The following is a 20547-nucleotide window of genomic DNA, read 5'->3' as shown; positions in this document are numbered from 1 at the left end:
TTAATTCAGATTGCAAGACCAGTGAGTTAGATTTGCATCTAACCTCTATAGTAAAAGAGACATAAATTAGACGAACAGTTGACTTAAGAATTCACAATTCTACATGTGTTCACTTATTTTTCTAAAAAGAACCTGCTTAAAAAGAGATTCTTCATGTGGGATTGCATTGCTGGCATGTTTGGCCTGCTTGCTATACTTACAGCATTTAGAATCTGAATATTGTGATTTCAAGATGATCCACATGATGTTTAAATTAATTATGCATTGGGTCTAACCGAATCGTATCATCATGTTCCAAGTATTGGCTACAAGAATCAACATGGCAGCTTACTCTGGTGTTGGTTATTGTCATATTCCTTGCATGCTATTCCACCTTCCTGAAACTGGCATGCTATCTGTTGTTGAGAGCAAGATCCGGTTTATAAAGATCTTGTGCCTGCTGTTGAGCTACATCCCATGTGAACATTAACAGTGACCATCTCACCTCTTATTTTCAAATACAGACATGAGCTGCTACTAATTGTTTTCATGATGCCAATAATGATAACATCTTTAGAGTAAATTACTTTTGACATGACCAAGCTTCAAATGTGCTCCCAATTCCAGGTGATTCTTTAACTGTTTAATTGTTTATCTGTTATCCTTGTCAAGTCATGGGAAAATTAATGAAGAGAGCACACAATTTGACAGCATGATATGGATCAAAACTTTGCTTTCTATAACCAATTTCTTTCTATATACTTTATCTCATATGTACATCAAAATTGTTTCGATGATCAACAGGTCCTCAAAAAGTTGGATGCTAATCACAGGCAGTCGGACTTTGTATGATCTATCTACAAACTAAGAGTATTCAGAAGAGAGACCCTGCTCTGGATCAATGTCTTGAACAGAGCCTCAACTCCACTCTCAAGATCAACAATGTCCAACTCTAACTCCTGCAATTGCTCCGCCTCGCACACAACTCTCTTCTTTTGGAACGTCTTGGAGACAAGAGACCACTTGCTAGCACTCGGCACCTCAATTTGCTTGATCAAGAGATGCAATGACATTTCTAGCATGGAGATGGCAATCTCTCTGGCTTCAGACAATAGCTTGATGATCCTGCAGTTTTCCTGATCAGCTGCAATGGACTTCTTGCTGATCTTCCTAGACTGTTTCTGCTTTTTCTTGGCCAATCGGATGTTGGACTGGATCATGACTTAGACAGTTGCATCTTCTCCTCTCTTGAGAGCCATCTGCATGTCCATGATGCTCCTCTTGAGGTCTCCAAAGCTCTCTTGCATGGTGTTGCAGAGATTGAGCAAGACAAGTGAGCGCTCCAGCTCTTGCTCCACTACTCCCTTCTGTCGCGTAACTTGGCTGCTAGGTAAGCACGCAAGCTCACCGATGTAGTTGTAGACTTCTCCAAGCTTTCCGAAACCATCACACATGGTTTCAATGGTCACAAATGATGAGGAGAACATGGTCTTCATGTTCTGTAGCTTCTCATCAACATCGATTTCGTTGGAGCGAGGGATGGAAGGCACACTAGCAGATCTGAGGTGGTAAGCCATGGCTGTAGCAGAAGATGTTGTGCTTTGTTTTCCTCTAAGAACGGAGAAGAAGAGAAACTATTGTGATGGTGTCTCCTTGGCTGTGGTTGCCTCTATATATAATGAAACAAGCCAAAGAAGTGGCATATCTGACCTTGTAGACAGAAAGAATCCCATTAATAATGAGGTGTTGTGCTGCTGCAACAAAACTATCTATTTGCACGACAAGCTGATGCATTTTCTTTTATTGTTGTTCAGGTAAGCAGCAAAATGATGTGCACGGGAGACTAGTTTAATGTTGGATCCAGATCAGGACATCGATGAGTAAGCTAAGCAATAGGAGATGATGAGCTATGGCGATGCTAGTGGAGGCAACAGTTGACTTGAGTTCTTGCCTGCTGAATCATCATGTGGCACCTTTGGCAATCTCAAGAGAATCCACATGCAACATGCCAAATTTGCTGGTGATTTTGTAATCCTAATCAAGATTATCACATTGTCAGGTTTGATTAACCAGCAACAGGAATCATCATGAAAATTTAGTCTAGTGCGTACGTGCATGGCCGTAATATTTTTATACCTTGCATCGTTGTTACTATACATTTTGCCTCTCCATTTGACTCTCTATCCAAGTAGTCAAAAAGATTCCTTCCATATTGAGTTGCTCATTCCAACGGACTATCCATTTCCCACTCTCCAAATCTAGATACCTAGGTTCCTCTCTAAAAATATACACTCTCCTCCACTCTAACAGCCTCTCCATTTCGTACTACAACAATCTCTCCATTTTGCGCTCTCCATTCTAGCAATTACTGTACGTGGGACCACACTTTGGCAAGATAAATTGACTTGCCAGAGGCTTGCCAAGTTTGGTAAGTGTGAGGGAAAGTTTGGCAAGTTGGATGTGATAGAGAGCTAGATAGCAACTCTGTTAGATCATGATTTTCTTAATGACTTGCTAAATTTTAGCTTAGCAAGTTGAATAGCAACTCTCTTGGAGTTGCTCTAACACTTGTTTAATGGAGGTTGTTTTCTAAGATTGTAATTTCCTGAGAAATACACCTCTAAGAGAATTATTGCTTTGTTGTGCAGGATTCAACACACGTTTGTAATTGCTTAGGCACCGGTTTCTTGGAAGTTGCATGTATTAGCTATGGAGGGTAAGATCTACCTTGAGCATCTCTAACAGACTATCCATTTTTACCTCTCCATTTGAGGTACACCCTGTGCTTGCTGTTGAGGTACATCTCATGTGAACAAGAATATCGCGACCAACTCATTTTGTCTACTAATGATGTGTATTTCTAAAATAGTGCAATCATCTTGAGTGAATCCCTCGAAATTATTTCTATTGTTTAGCTTCCTTTGTATGCTTTAAAACAAAACGTTTAGGCAGCATAAACATTTGGGCTACCATAAACAAAGTAAAATTCTTCACGAGAGAAAGAAGAACAGTGAAAATCTTCAACAGGAAATAGACCAAAAACTTTGCTTCTCAGTCAAGTAATTTTTTTGTACACTTTCTCTCATACATATATACACAACCAAAATTGTTTGCATGATCAGCAAATCCTCTAAAAGTCGGACGCTAATCGCAGGGTTAGGGTTGGTTCATGATGGATCTACAGGCTCAGAGCATTAAGAAGAGAGACTCTGCTCTGGATCAACCTCTTAAACAAAGTCTCAACTCCGCTCTCAAGATCGACAATGTCCAACTTCAACATCTGCAACTGCTCCTCCTCACAGACAACTCTCTTCTTCTGGAATGGCTTGGATACAAGAGACCGCTTGCCAGAACTCGGTATCGCAACTTGCTTTGACAGGAGTTGCAGTGTCAATTCCAAGATCGCTACAGCAATCTCTCTTGCTTCAGACAACAGCATGACCACCCTGCCTCCTTCAATGTAAGAAGCAGCCTTGCTATTGATCTTCTTGAACTGCTTCTGCGCCTTCTTGGCTAAGCGGGCATATGTAACACCCAAAATTCCATCATGAAAATAATGTAAGCAACTCGGTCTAGTTTTTTTTCGTGCTCTAAGGATTAAATAAATTACTTTATTTAAATTACGGTCTTTAAATAATTAAAGAGCACTTGAAATAATTTTAGAAGCAATAAGTGCTTGGTAGAGTTTTTCTTTTCTCTTTTCTTTTGGCTTTTGTTTGAATGCTTGCTTTTGAATTTCAAAAGAATTTGAATTGAATTTTGAAAACTTTAACTCTATTTAAATTCTCAAAAACCCTCCACCTCTCTTTCCTCTCCTTGGGCCGAAATCCCTCCTCTCTTCCTTTCCTTCCTTCTTCAAACCGGATGGGCCTATCCGCCGGCCCATCTCCTTCCCCCTCTCTTTTTCCTTGCGCAGGCCCATCTCCCCTTCTCTTTTCTCTTGGGCCGCCACCTTCCCTCTCCCCCTCCCAACCGAATGGGCCCTTTCCATCAGCCGGCCCATTTTCCTTTTTCCCCCTCTCTTTCTTGCGCCGGCCCAACTCTCCTTTTCTCTTTGGGCTGCCACCTCCCTCTCCTTTCTTCCCCACCGACCGGCCCAAATCGGCCCAGCCGGCCTGCTTCTTCTACCTCCAGGCGCCAGAAGCTCCAGGGACGCACGCACGGGTGCCGTGCGCCCCCGGTGCGCCGCCAACCGGGGCCCCCTCGCCTCCCGGTGTCCCTTGGCCTCCCGAGCCCCTCCACGAACTCGCGACGACTTCCCTCCCCCACTCCCGGCCTCAAATCGTCGCCCCATCCTTTCCTCTCCCCGGAAACGGCCGCACAAGCTTGAAGGCCATTAATGGCCGGCCGGCTCTTGATCTCTCCCGGGAGCCCCTTCCGCTCCTCCCCGGGGCCTATAAAGGTCACCATCGACCTCGCCCGGAGTTTCCCTTTCCGTTTTGCTACTCACCCGCCACTCTCTCGCACCGCCGCGCCGCCGCCCAAGCCACGCCGTCGCCCGTTCTGTCACCGGTGAAGCTTCTGTTCTTCTCCGGTGAGGCCCTCCCCTTCCCTTCCCTCTCTCCCTCCTCTCCCCCACCGAGGCGCCGCCGCCCGCGCGCCGGCGAGCTCGCCGCCGGCGAGGCCTCCCTCCCACGCCGGCGAGACCCCCTCCCCGTCGGCCATGCCCCTGTGCGCTTGGTTGCCTGTTGGAGGAAGAAGATGGAGTTTTTGCGATCTAGTCCCTGACCTCTCTGTTATTCTTCTTTCTTAATTCTTGTGTCTTGTAAATTTTCCAGAGAAGTCCCTGAAGTTCCTGCATTCTTTTATTTTAACCCGAGCCATGTCATTTTGTAGATCTAACCCTATCTTTCTCTATTTTTGCATGTTCTGTTCAGTATATATTTCTAAAATTCCATGCTAGCCCCTAAAGTATATAGTTAATTCTGTTTTAGCCCCTGAAACTTGTTTATCTCATATCTTCTTCGTTTTAAATCCGATTTCAGCGATTCTCGCGCTCACGCGATCGTCTCTGCATGAACGTTAGATTTAGGAGTTTGTTGTAAGCCTTTGCATATGTTTGTTGTACTGTTTTAATTATTCTTTGTTTGTTTGCCTTGTGTGATCGTGTAGACGACGTGACGTTCGCGGAGGAGCAAGTCCAAGAGCAGCCACCGTTCGAAGAAGAGTTCTCCCAGTTTGCCGAGGAAGGCAAGTGGCCTTCTTCCCCTGCATGTTCTTTTTGTCCCAATAATATCATGATTAAGCACTTTACTTATTTCTTGTATGTGCATAAATTTGACGGGAATGCCTATTAAGGACTTACCTAGTTTTAATCCTTATTCCTTGAAAACCTGTTTAATCATGTTGGGTAAACTTGCTAGTCGCTTAAATTGGGTTGGTAATGTGTTAATCATGAAACATGTTAATCATGCTTTATTTATGTTGCTATACATGTTTAATTGCAAGAACACTTGTTTTAATCGGAACATGGAGAACCACCCAAGAAAACAGTACAACCACAACATCACATGGCTCTGATCTTAGCCGAATAATTAGGCATGTAGTTAGCTGGTGGCTTTACCGAAAGGGCAAGGAGGGGGAAGGTGTTGGGTGCACGATCCGGAGCAGTAGCCTTTGCTAAGGTGCTGTCTCATTAACGGGTTGTGGTCCGCATCGCTACTGAAACTCTAGCGGGCTACCAGTTATCTGCGTGTCTTTGTAAAGGCTTCGTAGTGGACCCCCCAGCCACTCACCAAAGGAAGTGTTTAAGGGCTTTGCAAACCCGGGCGACACGGGGGACCACGAGTTGTGGGTAAAGTGTACGACCTCTGCAGAGTGAAAACTGATATATCAGCCGTGCTCACGGTTAAGAGCGGCTTGGACCCTCACATGATAATTGAACTTAAAGATGAGATTAATCTGTGTTACCTTTACCTTTGGGTTATGTTAATGTTATATGCTTAATTGGGTTGGTATAAATTTACATCTAGTAATTAGGTGCTGCTAATAAAAATTTGACCAATTAAAACGCTAACCGCTTAAAAGCCTTGAGCCATTCCTTGTGAGCCTTGCATGTTTCCCCCACCTGCTGAGTACCAACCATAAGTGTACTCACCCTTGCCCAAACGCTGTTCAGAAGCTTGTGATGACGGGGAGTTCTTCGACGACTTCGAGGAGTTCTAGGCAGGCGGTCCACCAGTCAAGCCTGTGGAGAAGCTGCGCTGTGTGTGCGTGCGTGTTAAGTTATCGGTGAACGATTAAAGACCTTCGTGTCTATCACGCTGAGTGTAATAAAGTTCCTACTGGTTTATGTACGTTTTTGAGCACTGTCTTTGATGTATTCACTGATGACGTCAACATATGTGTGAGAACGGATCCTGGCACACATATGCGATGCATTCGGTTTTATCCAGAAACCGGGTGTGACAGAAGTGGTACCAGAGCTGTGTTGACTGTAGGACGCAAGCCTAGATAGAAATGGACGTGAATAAGGACTCATTTTCTAGCAAGCCATGTCTGCTCTCAAAATGTCTTAATTTCTCATAAAAATCTATTTTATTTTCATTCTTGTTAAAATTTGTTCATTTTTTTTCTGAGTATCTGTTCTTTCTTTTGTCAGATGGTCAGGACCAGGTTGACCGCTCGCAAAAGCACTGCAGGATACCAGGCTCGCATTGCCCCCGCTCAGCCAGCTACTCCGGTTCAGCCTGTGGAGGAGGTTGAAGAGGATCCGGAGGAGGTTTACTTCTACGTCGAGATGGAAGATGGCAGTGTCATGGAGGTCGACTCGGATGGGAATCTGGTGACCCCGACAGCATCACCAGCTGCCCCTGCTTCAGATGCTCCTGCACCAGCTATTTCTGCATCAGACGCTTCAGCACCAGCTGATCTCGCTCCGGCACCTGCTGCTGATGGTGGAGACCCGGACGACTCAGGGGATGATAGCGATGGTGAAGAAGATAATGATGAAGACGATGAAGATTACAACAATGATAGCAGCGGCAACGACAATACCAACAGCCAGGGTGACAACAATGGTGGAGATGAAGATGGTGGACAGCAGGATGTGACACCAATTTGTGACTACCAGACTTCAGATGATGAGCCTGGATACTTTCCCACACTGCTCCGGGAAGTACTAGAGACTCTGGGAAACTCTGTGAAGCCCCTGTACGTCACTCACCGTATCACCCATGCCACCATGGATGACTACTACTCCACTCAGGTCCACATCAGGGAGCGTTTGGCGACTTCCAGAGGCTTGAAGACTTACAGGGCGCACGACTCCACTACGCCTCACGCCACCTACGCCGCAGCCGTCAGCGACGCCGCCAGGAGAGCTCTGTCAGCCCTCTGATTCGCTCACCGCGAGGAGTTGAGCACCACCGTCTATCGACACCTTCCTCGCCGAGTCAGTGGTACTGAGGACACAGCTGTACCGTTGGGAGAAGCTGGAGAAGACCGCATCAACGTCCTTGCTCGAGTCACCGCTGCTCTCAACACCGACCTCGACGGAGCTACAGCAGAGCTTGCCAAGACACATGAGGAGCTGCAGGACGCTCACGCCAGGATCGCACAGCTTGAGGCACAGCTTGCAGGACAGGAACCACCTGAGGAGGCAGCCGAGCCCTACTACCCCACTCTTTCACCACCCCGCAAGAGGCTTCGCTATGGCACGTCTGGTTCTGTCACCGGTCTTCTAGACTAGGTTTTTTTTCCCCCTTCTTATAGGATGCCTACCAGTGTCTTTCGATAGAACCGTTCCTGCGAGGACGTGCGATGTAATAATGTTTGTTGGTTGAAAACATGCTTGTTTTGGATCTTTGTAATGTCTGGGATGTTTTTGTGGAGTGATGGCCACAACTGCATCAACTAATAAAATAAAGTTAATAGCTTTGGGTCTCAATCTTGGTTCGTTGTTCCTTTTATCTACCTTATCAAATCATCTTTCTTATACAAGATTTATTCCTCTAACACTCAGATGGTAAACACCAGGTCAGGAGGAGGACAAGATATTCCAAGTACGAGGCGTGCTCACGTGGTTAACCAACAGAATCAAGCACCATCCCTACCACCTTCAACAATGGAACCATTTTTGGCTGCCCAGATGCAACTGCTCCAGAACCTCACTACAGCTGTTCAGAATCTACAAGCTCAACAGAATCAGCAACCACCCCAAGCACCTCAGGCACCAAGGGACAAGCACAGGGAATTCATGAGCCACCACCCCCCTACCTACTCACACTCGGTGGATCCGTTGGACGCCGATGACTGGCTGAAGGTCATTAACAAGAAGCTGGATATTACTCAGTGCAATGACCGTGAGAAAGTCTTGTACGCTGCGGGACGTTTGGAAGGAGCCGCAGCTGACTGGTGGGATGCTTACACTACTGCCCACGCCAATGCCAATGCAATTACTTGGGAAGAATTCAGAAACAGTTTTCGCACACACCATATACCAGCCGGTGTGATGAAGCTCAAGCAGAAGGAATTTCTAGCTTTAAAGCAAGGCAATATGACAGTTAGCGAGTATCGGGACAAGTTCACACAGCTGTCTCGTTACGCGCCCAATGAGGTGGACACAGATGAGAAGCGGCAGGAACGTTTCCTGGATGGTCTGATAGGGCCACTCAATTATCAGCTGCAGAGTCACACATTTCCTAACTTCCAAACTTTGTTGGACAAAGCCATTGGTTTGGAAAGTAAACGTAAGGAGCTCGGGGAACAAAAGAGGAAATTTCAGTCTCAAGGCCAATCTAGTAGCAACACCCGTCCCCGCTTCAACTCACCGCAGGGATCCCAGTTCCGCTCAGGAGGACAGGGTGGGAGTTATCAACAGAATCAGCAGTTTCAACGCACAGCTCAACCGCCGCAACGTTTCAATCAACAAGCCCAGCGCAACTCAAATTCTCAGCACAACCGGGCCAACCATGCCACAGGAACACCAGCGCGCACTAATCAAGTAACTCCAGTTCGACCCAATGGGTGCTTCAAGTGTGGTGAGGTGGGACATTACGCCAACGCCTGTCCCAAGAACAACACACAGATCCCTCAGAAGACTAATGGTCAGAAGTCACAGCAGCAGTCGCAAGCACGCAATGGAAATCAAAACTCTCAGGGCAACAAGGGCCAACAAAATTTCATGCGTGGTAGGGTGAACCACGTGACAGCTGAGACGGCCCAGGAAGCTCCAGATGTTGTTTTCGGTATGTTCCTCGTCAATTCTGAACCTGCATCAGTTTTATTTGACTCTGGAGCAACTCATTCCTTTATAACTGATCAATTCGTGGTAAAGCATAACATACCTAAGCATTCTATGAAGAAAACCTTGCTAGTTAGCTCACCAGGAGGTGATATGGAAACTAGGCAAATATGCCCACGAGTCAATCTGAAAATCATGGGAATAGATTTCCTAGCTAACCTAGTGGTTCTAAAGTCCAATGGTGTTGATGTAATTCTTGGAATGGACTGGTTAAAAGGATGTGATGGAATTATTCTGTGTGCTAAGAGGTCAGTGCTGTTAACTAGCCCTCAAGGAGATAGAATTGAGTTTACAGCTAGCGCCCCATCAGAAGAGAAGTGTTTAGTGAATCAGATAAAAGGAAAGTCCTTGGAAGATATCAAGGTTACAAGTGAATACCCCGACGTCTTTCCTAAAGATTTACCAGGTATGCCACCTGACCGAGATATTGAGTTCTCTATTGATCTTTTACCCGGCACATCACCCATATCTAAAAGACCTTATAGAATGGATGTTAAAGACTTGGTTGAGTTAAAGAAACAAATAGAAGAATTAGAAAGTAAAGGGTATATCCGACCTAGCTCTTCGCCTTGGGGAGCACCCGTACTTTTTGTTGATAAAAAGGATGGCACCAGAAGAATGTGCGTGGATTACAGAGCTCTTAATGATGTGACCATTAAAAATAAGTATCCACTCCCTAGGATTGAAGATCTGTTTGATCAGATGAGAGGAGCAAAAGTATTTTCCAAAATTGATCTGCGATCAGGTTATCACCAGTTGAAGATCCGAGCAGAGGACATTCCCAAGACAGCATTTACATCCAGATACGGCCTATATGAGTATACCGTGATGTCATTTGGATTGACGAACGCGCCAGCATACTTCATGTACTTGATGAACAAGGTGTTTATGGAGTACCTAGACAAGTTTGTGGTAGTGTTCATCGATGATATCTTGGTATTTTCTCGAAATGAAGAAGAGCATGAAGAGCACTTAAGATTAGTGTTACAGAAGCTTCGGGAGAATCAACTATATGCCAAGTTAAGTAAGTGTGAGTTTTGGTTGAAGGAAGTTTCCTTCCTTGGACATGTTATCACTGACGGAGGAATCACAGTAGACCCAAGCAAAGTTCAAGATGTGCTGAATTGGAATCCGCCCAAGAATGTGTCCGAAATCAGAAGTTTTCTTGGATTAGCAGGTTATTACCGCAGATTTATTGAAGGTTTCTCAAAGATTGTCAAACCTCTCACGTCATTGTTAGAAAAGGGAAAAGAGTTTAAATGGGACGACAAGTGCCAAGCAAGTTTTGAAGAACTGAAGGAAAAATTGACTACAGCTCCTGTACTGATAATGCCGGATATACACAAAGGCTTCGATGTTTATTGTGATGCTTCGCGTCAAGGACTTGGATGTGTATTGATGCAAGAAGGTCGAGTAGTGGCTTATGCTTCAAGACAACTGAGAAAGCACGAGCAAAATTATCCGACTCATGACTTGGAATTAGCTGCTGTTGTGCATGCATTAAAAATTTGGAGACATTACATGATCGGGAACAAGTGTCAGATATTCACCGACCACAAAAGCCTAAAGTACATCTTCACTCAGAGAGATCTTAATCTAAGGCAGCGCAGATGGTTAGAGTTGATCAAGGACTATGACTTGGATATTCAGTATCATCCCGGCAAAGCAAATGTCGTAGCAGATGCTTTAAGTCGAAAAGGTCAAGCTAATATGACTATAGCACGGTTGATATCTCAAGAGTTATGTTGGGAAATGGAGCGACTCAACTTAGGAATCGTTACACATACAGAAGCCGTGACTATGGAAATTGAGCCTACACTGGAACAAGAGATAAGAAAAGGGCAATTGATAGATGCTAAAATCAAGGAAATCAAGACTCTAATTGGGTTAGGAAAAGCCCCAGATTTCACTGAAGATGATCAAGGGACTATTTGGTTCAGGAAAAGGATCTGTGTACCGGAGGCCGACCATCTTCGTGAGCGTATATTGAAGGAAGCACATGATTCAGCTTATTCCATACACCCTGGTAGTACTAAGATGTATCAGGATTTGAAGGAGAAATATTGGTGGTATGGTTTAAAAAGGGATGTAGCAACCCACGTTGCTTTGTGTGATGTATGTCAAAGAGTAAAAGCAGAGCACCAAAGACCAGCAGGTTTACTCCAACCACTGAAGGTACCAGAGTGGAAATGGGAAGAGATCGGAATGGATTTCATTGTTGGGTTACCTCGCACTCGCGATGGTTATGATTCTATATGGGTTGTTGTGGACAGATTGACTAAAGTTGCTCATTTCATACCAGTTAAGACAACCTATAATGGAGCTAAGTTAGCGGAGTTGTATATGTCAAGGATTGTATGTTTACATGGTGTTCCGAAGAAAATAGTATCTGATCGAGGTACTCAATTCACATCACGTTTCTGGCAGAAGTTGCATGAATCAATGGATACGAAGCTTAATTTCAGTTCCGCATATCATCCGCAAACAGACGGTCAAACTGAGAGAATCAATCAAATCTTAGAGGATATGTTAAGAGCTTGTGCTTTAAAGCATGGAGGTAGTTGGGATAAGAGTTTGCCGTACGCAGAATTCTCTTATAACAACAGTTATCAAGCTAGTCTTAAGATGGCCCCGTTCGAAGCGTTATACGGAAGAAAGTGTAGAACACCATTATACTGGAGTCAGACAGGAGAAAGTCAGGTTTTTGGACCAGAAGTTCTTAAAGAAGCTGAAAGGCAAGTTCAAATAATTCGAGATAATCTCAAGACTGCACAATCACGACAAAAGAGTTATGCTGATACTCGGAGAAGGGAACTAACATTTGAAGTCGGAGATTATGTGTATCTTAAGGTATCGCCTATGAGAGGTCTTCGACGATTCAAGGTTAAAGGGAAACTATCACCCCGATACATTGGTCCGTTTCAAATTCTGGAAAGAAAAGGAGAAGTGGCATATCAGTTAGACCTACCTGCTCAGTTATCGGATGTTCATGATGTGTTTCATGTGTCTCAGTTAAAGAAGTGTCTTAGAGTACCCGAAGAACAGCTACCACTAGAAGATCTTAATGTGAAGGATGATTTGACCTACTCAGAGTATCCTGTCAAGATATTAGAAACATCTCAGAGAGTCACTCGGAGTAAAGTGATCAAAATGTGCAAAGTACAGTGGAGTCACCACTCCGAAGATGAGGCCACCTGGGAAAGAGAAGATGAGCTTATTGAAGAGTTTCCCCAGTTGTTTTCCAATCTCTCCGAATCTCGAGGACGAGATTCTCTTTAAGGGGGTAGGATTTGTAACACCCAAAATTCCATCATGAAAATAATGTAAGCAACTCGGTCTAGTTTTTTTTCGTGCTCTAAGGATTAAATAAATTACTTTATTTAAATTACGGTCTTTAAATAATTAAAGAGCACTTGAAATAATTTTAGAAGCAATAAGTGCTTGGTAGAGTTTTTCTTTTCTCTTTTCTTTTGGCTTTTGTTTGAATGCTTGCTTTTGAATTTCAAAAGAATTTGAATTGAATTTTGAAAACTTTAACTCTATTTAAATTCTCAAAAACCCTCCACCTCTCTTTCCTCTCCTTGGGCCGAAATCCCTCCTCTCTTCCTTTCCTTCCTTCTTCAAACCGGATGGGCCTATCCGCCGGCCCATCTCCTTCCCCCTCTCTTTTTCCTTGCGCAGGCCCATCTCCCCTTCTCTTTTCTCTTGGGCCGCCACCTTCCCTCTCCCCCTCCCAACCGAATGGGCCCTTTCCATCAGCCGGCCCATTTTCCTTTTTCCCCCTCTCTTTCTTGCGCCGGCCCAACTCTCCTTTTCTCTTTGGGCTGCCACCTCCCTCTCCTTTCTTCCCCACCGACCGGCCCAAATCGGCCCAGCCGGCCTGCTTCTTCTACCTCCAGGCGCCAGAAGCTCCAGGGACGCACGCACGGGTGCCGTGCGCCCCCGGTGCGCCGCCAACCGGGGCCCCCTCGCCTCCCGGTGTCCCTTGGCCTCCCGAGCCCCTCCACGAACTCGCGACGACTTCCCTCCCCCACTCCCGGCCTCAAATCGTCGCCCCATCCTTTCCTCTCCCCGGAAACGGCCGCACAAGCTTGAAGGCCATTAATGGCCGGCCGGCTCTTGATCTCTCCCGGGAGCCCCTTCCGCTCCTCCCCGGGGCCTATAAAGGTCACCATCGACCTCGCCCGGAGTTTCCCTTTCCGTTTTGCTACTCACCCGCCACTCTCTCGCACCGCCGCGCCGCCGCCCAAGCCACGCCGTCGCCCGTTCTGTCACCGGTGAAGCTTCTGTTCTTCTCCGGTGAGGCCCTCCCCTTCCCTTCCCTCTCTCCCTCCTCTCCCCCACCGAGGCGCCGCCGCCCGCGCGCCGGCGAGCTCGCCGCCGGCGAGGCCTCCCTCCCACGCCGGCGAGACCCCCTCCCCGTCGGCCATGCCCCTGTGCGCTTGGTTGCCTGTTGGAGGAAGAAGATGGAGTTTTTGCGATCTAGTCCCTGACCTCTCTGTTATTCTTCTTTCTTAATTCTTGTGTCTTGTAAATTTTCCAGAGAAGTCCCTGAAGTTCCTGCATTCTTTTATTTTAACCCGAGCCATGTCATTTTGTAGATCTAACCCTATCTTTCTCTATTTTTGCATGTTCTGTTCAGTATATATTTCTAAAATTCCATGCTAGCCCCTAAAGTATATAGTTAATTCTGTTTTAGCCCCTGAAACTTGTTTATCTCATATCTTCTTCGTTTTAAATCCGATTTCAGCGATTCTCGCGCTCACGCGATCGTCTCTGCATGAACGTTAGATTTAGGAGTTTGTTGTAAGCCTTTGCATATGTTTGTTGTACTGTTTTAATTATTCTTTGTTTGTTTGCCTTGTGTGATCGTGTAGACGACGTGACGTTCGCGGAGGAGCAAGTCCAAGAGCAGCCACCGTTCGAAGAAGAGTTCTCCCAGTTTGCCGAGGAAGGCAAGTGGCCTTCTTCCCCTGCATGTTCTTTTTGTCCCAATAATATCATGATTAAGCACTTTACTTATTTCTTGTATGTGCATAAATTTGACGGGAATGCCTATTAAGGACTTACCTAGTTTTAATCCTTATTCCTTGAAAACCTGTTTAATCATGTTGGGTAAACTTGCTAGTCGCTTAAATTGGGTTGGTAATGTGTTAATCATGAAACATGTTAATCATGCTTTATTTATGTTGCTATACATGTTTAATTGCAAGAACACTTGTTTTAATCGGAACATGGAGAACCACCCAAGAAAACAGTACAACCACAACATCACATGGCTCTGATCTTAGCCGAATAATTAGGCATGTAGTTAGCTGGTGGCTTTACCGAAAGGGCAAGGAGGGGGAAGGTGTTGGGTGCACGATCCGGAGCAGTAGCCTTTGCTAAGGTGCTGTCTCATTAACGGGTTGTGGTCCGCATCGCTACTGAAACTCTAGCGGGCTACCAGTTATCTGCGTGTCTTTGTAAAGGCTTCGTAGTGGACCCCCCAGCCACTCACCAAAGGAAGTGTTTAAGGGCTTTGCAAACCCGGGCGACACGGGGGACCACGAGTTGTGGGTAAAGTGTACGACCTCTGCAGAGTGAAAACTGATATATCAGCCGTGCTCACGGTTAAGAGCGGCTTGGACCCTCACATGATAATTGAACTTAAAGATGAGATTAATCTGTGTTACCTTTACCTTTGGGTTATGTTAATGTTATATGCTTAATTGGGTTGGTATAAATTTACATCTAGTAATTAGGTGCTGCTAATAAAAATTTGACCAATTAAAACGCTAACCGCTTAAAAGCCTTGAGCCATTCCTTGTGAGCCTTGCATGTTTCCCCCACCTGCTGAGTACCAACCATAAGTGTACTCACCCTTGCCCAAACGCTGTTCAGAAGCTTGTGATGACGGGGAGTTCTTCGACGACTTCGAGGAGTTCTAGGCAGGCGGTCCACCAGTCAAGCCTGTGGAGAAGCTGCGCTGTGTGTGCGTGCGTGTTAAGTTATCGGTGAACGATTAAAGACCTTCGTGTCTATCACGCTGAGTGTAATAAAGTTCCTACTGGTTTATGTACGTTTTTGAGCACTGTCTTTGATGTATTCACTGATGACGTCAACATATGTGTGAGAACGGATCCTGGCACACATATGCGATGCATTCGGTTTTATCCAGAAACCGGGTGTGACAGCATAAGACTGAACCTTGGCCTGAGAGCCAATCATCTCCTGGACAATAGTCTTGAGCTCTGCAAAGCTCTCTTGCATGGCACTGCAGAGATCGAGTAGGACGAGAGAGCGCTCAAGCTCCTCCTCAGCTGCCTTCCTCTGTCTGCTGCTAGGTAAGCATGTGAGCTTGTCGATGCAGCTGTAGATGCTCCCCAGCTTCATCAAGTTGTCGCTCATGGTTTGGACACTCACGGAAGGCAGAGCGATGGTTGCCTTCAGGCTCTGTAGCTATTCCTCAACACTGGTTTCGCTGGAGCGAGGGCTCAAAGGCACACTCGCGAACCTCTGATGGTAGGCCATGGTTGCAATGGAAGCTGTGATGAGTCTTTTCACTGGGAACAGAAGAGAAGGCAAGCTGCTACTGCTGTTGCTGCAATGGTGTCTTTTTGGCCTTGGGTTTCTTCTTTATATAACTGAGAGATGGTGAAGCAATTGAACAGCTGAACCGGCAGACAATAGGAATCATTCTCATTTGTCAATTGTCATAAGGTTGTGAGCTACAACAGAAGACACACAGCCCAAGAGGCATCCCAGATTGAGCATGATTCTGAGGCTGTCATGTCTGCAACTCTGCATTATTGGTGGCAAAATCGCCTGCACGCGTGAAGAGCGTCAAGATTAGAACCACTGCATCATGTCACGTCTTGGCTCTCTATTGCTTGATCATTGCATGTGTAGTCTCCTCGATGTTTCTCCAATTTTCCAGTGCATTAGGTGCAGGTGTTCAGCTACTGGGATAACCAGCTTATCACGTTGTCATGTTGGTGTTGAGATAGCCAGCAGCAAAGAATCCGCTGGAGAGCGTGCAATTTGTGCAAGCTGTCCGCAGATCTTCAACCCTCCAAAACATTCTGAGAAAAATGAAGTTCTTGTTAAGGGAAACAACAAACAAGAGTTGAAAAAGAAAGGGAGAAAAGAAGTTAGTTGTGTTGTATCAGCATAACCCACATGTTGTCGATCTAAAAAACACATGTTGTCATGTTGCCACTCAACTTTATGGGCTAAAATATTTATGCTTTATAGGTCCCTTTGGAAAGCATAAACTTTATGAGCCACTCAATAGGTTTATAGGTAATTTTTTAAAAAACAAAACAGATCTAATTGCTATGATGATTAGAATTTAATGATTAATGGCGGGATATTTCTGATTTTTATGAGAATTTTCAGAATTAATCTTTTTTCTAGCACATCTTGTGAGAATTAATGTAAGGGCTCTAAAAGGAGCCTCAAATTAAGAATGGCAAGCTACAAGTGGCATCCCGATCTTGTTATTGATATAGCCTGCCAAAAGATAGAATTATTAGGCTAATGGCATGATCTATCTTCTACACGACTTACACACGATCAATATGGTCATGATTTTGCACATTATGTCAATAGAAGACCATTATTTGTCTGTGATTATGAATTGTTCATGGGTATGCTTCCTGATAATAACAGTTCTCTATCTATTAAATATCCTATCCTTAAGGAATTGAAATTCTTGTAATCTAAGCATAATACAACTTTCAGAAATCATAGAAGCTATATGAAATAAACTAAAATATTAGAAGATTTAAGGATTTTTTGACGAACCCTTATAATTACTCTTCTCTTATAAACAACATTTAGTTCACTCTATTAGAGTCAAAGTATCAACACTTTGTTGACCAAACTGGGTCCAGGGAGTGAGGCTGATGGGGGCCTAGGCCCCCATAGCCCATATGCCAGATGCATACCACTTGTGTACATGAATATTTAACATGCAAATCAATGGAGAAAAATAAAGCCCCCTCCTCCCTAATTATTCATTTCCTGCAACTTAACCCACCTTTGTTATGTTTCAGCTTCTCACCTGTGACCATCTGCACAAAATAGAAAAGAAACTGATAGAGGTACAAAAGGAGTCAAGTGAGTATACCTAAAAGTTTTATGACGGTTAATTATGTCTATTCCATGCTACAAGTGGCACCCTTGATTTTGTTACTGATATAGCCAGCCGAAAAAAAGTATTATTAGGCTAATGGCCTGATCTATCTTCTACACAAGTAAACACACGATCACAACATGAGGCTTCAATAGTGTAGCTCAAAAGCTTAAATGCAACATCGGGCACCGGCTTTTTCTTAGGGCAACATGGTCATTGGTTGCGCCAAGGGAGAATGAGGAAACTATGAATTGGTAAGATAAGATACGAGAGGAAATCGGTGATCTTGAACTTCAAATTTAAAGGTTAGTGCGAAGAAGCCATTGAAGTAAGCTCGAGACATGCACTTGATGAAACAATGATATGCATTCTTTTTTACCGAAAAACTACGAGTGAGTTCCCCACATTGAGATTCATCTCCTATTAGAGAAGGTTCATATGTACAAGAAACAGGAGGCTACAAGAATACACACACACACACACACATTGATATTGATGAGAGGGACCTCGATAAAGCCGTCGATTAGCAAAAGAGAAAATGGCAAGACATAGGTCGCAAAACAACAGTATAGACTATAAAAGCTATGGGTGTTTTTGGTTGCTTAGGTTAGTTGCAGCCGGGCTAATAACTATGCATGGTCCAATGTAGCCTGTGTTAGTGTAGCTAGAAGCTATCTGTTTGGTTGGGTGGCTAACCTGGGTCAGGTCAAGATGAATTCGTGTGTGGTTGATTGGCTAACAGTCTGGCCTGCATAACTGTGGGCTTTGCATCGTGTTTGGTTGGGCTGGCCAAGCCCAGTCGGTGACCAATGCCTCAAATGGGTGACCTTACCTACAACATAGAATATAGTTCGCACAGCACACGTTCGCACAGCACAGAACACACAGACAAACAGAATTCCAGCACAGATTCAGCACAGAATAGCACAGAACACACAGACAGCACAACACAATTTCAGCACAGCTTCAGCACAGACAAGTTCATCTCAAAAACCTGTGTTCAAGCACAGCACAGACAAGATTGATCTCACAAGTAACAGATTCAGCACAACACAATTTGCCTACTTAAGCTGCAAAACCTGTGTTCAAGCAAAGGAGTATCATCAAAGGAGTTCATCTCCTACAATTTTCCTACTTAAGCTAGGATAGTCTGCAATTCCTACTTAAGCATGCAAAATTGATGATCACATCTTTCAAGTAGCTTTTCTTATGTCCACATGACATTTATAGAAGGTTGTTGTCTTCCAGGTAGGTTCTCATCCACAGGTCTCTATCTTCTGGTGACATCTTCACAAACTGAAGAGCAGTTGCTTTGTTTGCGGTCATGTGGTTCAAAACTTTCATCAAGAGAGATCTTGGGAAACCTGGAGTGTTCGTGCATCTTCATATGTTCCAGGGTACACTTCAGCATGAGCAGCATCTTGCACAGCAGCTGCAAAACCCCAGATAGCATCAGTCATTGCATGCATCAGTGAAGCATCGTCTTCGCTTACCATCCTCTTCCTCTTCCCCCCGCCAACCTTGCCTCCAAAGCTTTCAGCATCATTTGTTCCTTCAGTTGGTGTCGCTGTCATCACACCTAGTGTCATCGGCTTGATAAATGTAACTGAGATTGTGTTGCCTCTGTTCTTCTCTAGCACTCATGGGGGCATATGTGATGGATGGTCTAGTGAGACAACGGCGCCTGAACCTAACAAACATCCAAGTTGTGACAACAACAACAACAACAAGTGATGCACCCCTCAAAATCAGCCATCAACGTCTTTCAGCACCATCTATCCTCTAGAACAAAGCATCACATATATCAGAATTATGTACTACTATTTCATCAGTTGTGCTACAACATTTGAAAAGAAATGGATGCAAGTCACGGCTGCAACACCTAGAAAGATGCGCCTCCCAATGACAAGCATCAAGAACCGTGCACTGCTACTCACAGTTTAACTAAAACAATCGGCCAGACATGAAAAATTAGAAATTTGTCATCATTGACCTTGCTGCACCGCTCATATGTAGGTAACAAGGTAACAATTTAAGCATTACTGCCAGATCTATAAAATCAGTCTAGTATTGTACCATTTCATCAAGTAGATCTAATATTTCTCAAGAAGATGAGCGCACAAATTCACAAATCAAGACACCAGTAACAAGCATCAAGAACTGTACACTGCTACTCACAGTTTAACTAAAACAATCGGCCAGACATGAAATTTGTCATCATTGACCTTGCTGCACCGCTCATACGTAGGTAACAAGGTACCAATTTAAGCATTACTGCCGGATCTACAAAATCAGTCTAGTATTGTACCATTTCATTAAGTAGATCTAGTATTTCTCAAGAAGATGAGCACACAAATTCACAAATCAAGATACCAGTAAGCTGAACTCACTCGCAATAATAAGCAAATCAAATGCATCTCATAGGAAAGCATCACACGCAGAAGGGAAATCATGCGGGAGTGACAAGTCTTGAGAGGTGAACTCGCTCACAAACCCGTCCAAGTAGTCGCTAGGAAAGCGATCTTACCGGATCGAAGAAACTTTCAACCTTGCTATGGGAGGAGGAAGACGAATGGGAGGAGGAAGACGAAGGGGAGGAGGCGATGGCGAGACGAGAGGGGATGAGCGCAGAACCCCGGTTGCGGCACAAATGTGGAGGGCAAACGGTAACCCTAGCGGGGTTGGGAGATCAAGCTTGCACAAGTCAGGCCACTCGTGTCAAGGAGCTGGCCATCGACCTGTACAACTCGAGCCTAGCCAACTGGAAACGACCGAATCAGCCGTATTAGCTGGACCTGGCTATGCCCCTCGGGTGGCTTGGGCTGGGCTGGCTAAGTCCTCTAACCAAGCAACCAAATTAGTGCATTGTGCATTGGGCTGGCCTGGTTGGGGGATAGCCACCCAACTAAACACACCCTGACCTTTGGCATGAGACGCTGATAAAGCGAGCTATGACATTGGTATAGACGGTAGATCAACGTAGAGCAGGCTGCGGATGGTGCCAAGTTGGCGATCGAGAGCTAGCCATTCAAGACAAATATCGCTAGCGAAAGTAATAAGGGAAAAAATTATTGTTAGAAAAGACGCAGCATGCAGGTCCTTCATCTACAAGGGAAGTGGTACACCCCATGTATACCCAGAGATCACAAAGGCGCACATGGTTCTGAAATGAAACGGTGGCCCTGATGATCTCGCAGCCCCTGGT

General features: G+C 44.9%; 2 pseudogenes; both read right to left on the bottom strand.

The window, feature by feature from the left end:
• Positions 1–836: 836 nt before the first annotated feature.
• LOC117859761 (uncharacterized) lies at positions 837–1689 on the bottom strand (annotated as a pseudogene).
• Positions 1690–3027: 1338 nt separating this feature from the next.
• On the bottom strand, positions 3028–15736 carry LOC117861506 (uncharacterized; annotated as a pseudogene).
• Positions 15737–20547: the final 4811 nt, after the last annotated feature.

This window comes from Setaria viridis, chromosome 6 (assembly GCF_005286985.2).
Source record: "Setaria viridis chromosome 6, Setaria_viridis_v4.0, whole genome shotgun sequence".
Classification (NCBI taxonomy): Eukaryota; Viridiplantae; Streptophyta; class Magnoliopsida; order Poales; family Poaceae; genus Setaria; species Setaria viridis.
Note: the sequence above shows the minus strand (reverse complement) of the source record. Positions and strands in the feature narration are given on the sequence as shown.